The 2,500-nt window shown below is 57.1% G+C and overlaps 1 protein-coding gene across 3 annotated transcripts in view; it reads right to left on the reverse strand.

Annotated features, from left to right (window-relative positions):
- Positions 1-1,296, reverse strand: part of LOC126569601 (uncharacterized) — a 46,295-nt gene extending 44,999 nt beyond the window's left edge. For all 3 annotated transcript variants that reach the window (XM_050226809.1, XM_050226811.1, XM_050226810.1), the window contains exon 1: positions 1,170-1,296. The gene's annotated coding sequence lies outside the window, so the exon portion shown is untranslated. The remainder of the gene's footprint in view (positions 1-1,169) is intronic.
- Positions 1,297-2,500: the final 1,204 nt, after the last annotated feature.

Genomic DNA, 2,500 nt, shown 5'->3' on the forward strand with positions numbered 1-2,500 from the left:
GCAACGAGCGTGCGAGCCAGCGAGCGAGCGGGGTTGGTGGTTTCCCCGCCAGCAACACAACAAAAACACATCGCGGACGACAAACACGGCGAGAGTAATGGCGGCCGTGGCGGTGGCAGCAAAGAGACAACCATCGGACCACCAACAACCAAGCGGGTGCGCGCGCGCCTTCTTCGATGGAACACGACGGACGACGGTGATGGCGACAAACAGAACAATACCAACCGCGGTGAAGGCGGACAAGAAGAAACGGCGGTCGGCCAACGGCGAAGAAGAAAATAACGTCAACCCCGACCACACCGGGCGCATCGAGGGGGGGGGGGGGGGGAGCACGGGTGGCGCGGCAGCGATGACGATGGCTAAGAGACCCAACGAGAGCCGACGAGCGCGACGCGGTTCGCGATTGAGATAATTAACGAAAAGAAACGAAATGAAAAAAAAAGCGATGGCTCTACCCCCACGGCAATCCCTTGTCTGTCTGTTTACACTGCCGCGTTGCGCACTTCTTCTCTTTGTCGCTCGGGCGGTTTGCTGCTGCTGCTGCTGCTGCTGTGTTCGATGATGATATCCTCACCTCTCGCTTGCTCACACACCACAAGCCACACAACAGGACAGTGACGGTGACGACGATGACGACGAAGAGGACGGCCGGGTGCGACGGGGTCGCAGCAGCTCACTCACACCTCACTGCCCTGTCCCGCGACAGTCCGCCCTTCCTGCATCAGCGTCAGCAGCGCTTGGTTTCATCGGAAAAGCGATGGCGACGCGATTAGCGAATCGAAATTCTTCCATCTCGCCGACACTTTTTCTAAGCCTTCTAAGAACACGGTGCACGGCAGGGGACACACCAGAATGCATCATCTCTTCACCTCACGCAGCAGTCCGGGCCGAAGATGCGGTTTTCAGCGTCCGCATTCAGCGTAGCAGGCGAACGGAAGATGGTCAGTGGGAACGTCACGGGCGAGCTGTGCACTTTTTCTTCCTCCTTTCCACCGAGCGCACATCCGAAAGACTCGATATGCAGGAGGAACACTATAAACAAACGGCTGTTACGACACACTAGTAGTAGCCCCCGCGGTAAAAGCAACGAAAACAATATGCTACACGAAACACACTCGTTCACGCACGCACGCACGCACGCACGAAGAACAATCGAAAACGCATCATACCCGGACACTGCCTGCCCCCTGCTCGCTGCACGATAGAGCGAGAGGCAAGTATTGGATCACCACTCAATAATCGTACTCGAACAAATTTTCAGCGGCACCTCTGGAACATGATGTTCGTCCTGACGCGTTTCAATTTTCAATGCTGAGAGCGTGGCCAGTGAGCAGCGCTTGGAGCGAGAATCCCGCAGACGCCGCGACACAGATCTCTCGCATCCCGCCATCCCTTTCCGGTTACCGGCGAAGAAAGAGAGACAGCGAGTGAACCGCTTCGCTCACCGGAGCGGGAATGAAAAAATGCTCACGCGCGCGCTCTCTCTCTCTCTCGCGCGCCGTTTCGTGAGATGTTTTTTCACCTCACCCTTCACCCAGCCCGACCATCTCACACCCCGCGAACCGAGGCGACACTACTGCGGCGGGTCTATGGCCGCTGGTTTTGGTTTTTAGCGATTGTTACCTGCCGCACCGCGGTTGCCGCTTTGCGAAAGAGTTTATCGCGTCGATTGATTATCAGCAAACCGCTGCGTCGCGTCCCGTGTTCCGCCGGAAGGTGCGACAATGTCATGCAGCTGCTGCGTTGCCGCGAGAAACAGGGCCATCACACCAGCAGTCGGTGTCCCAGCGGCTAGAGGACGGGCATCGGTCATCGATTACTCACGCGAGCGGCTCACCCGATACCTGCGTGCCCTCCTCCTCTTCATCCCATCTTGACCCTGCTCCGCCGTCGTCGTCGTCGTCGTCATCCGACGATGTGTGCGTGTCTGCCGACTGCGCCGCGATGGAAGATGTGTTCGCATACATTACCACACCGCGATCCACGCAAGACAATCCCGTGTACCTTAATGACCTGCGATGTAAGCATAGATGACTACGACGAAATCCTTCACGCGAACTGGAAATGTATTCGCCTACTATGCCTCGCCAATCGTTGCTGCATCGTCGAGGCGTCAGCCTCCTCGGTGACACCGTGAGCGCTTGTTTGACCTGGCCGGGGTGACGCGAGACGGGAAAGAAGCATCCGCCGATCGAGCAGGCGAAGTAAAAGGGTTCAGCTCCTCTCAGTGGCCGAGGGATCCGGCTAGCATCGAGGGAAGAACAGAGAGAGCTGCTTGGGCACGGAAAGAGATAGCCGGCACCAATCGAAATCCCCAAAACGAGATCAAGTGAGGCAAGGGTAAGGAAGCTGCACGGTGAGGAGGAGGAGGAGGACGAGCGGAAACTCACTCATTTGCTCTCACCTCCCCGGTTTACTTGAGCATCTCACTTTTCTAACGATTTTTTGTTGTTTTTCTTTCATGCTCACCGTTGCTCTCGCTGCTCCGTGCGCCGTGCTC

Source organism: Anopheles aquasalis, chromosome 2, assembly GCF_943734665.1.
Source record: "Anopheles aquasalis chromosome 2, idAnoAquaMG_Q_19, whole genome shotgun sequence".
In the NCBI taxonomy this organism is placed as follows: Eukaryota; Metazoa; Arthropoda; class Insecta; order Diptera; family Culicidae; genus Anopheles; species Anopheles aquasalis.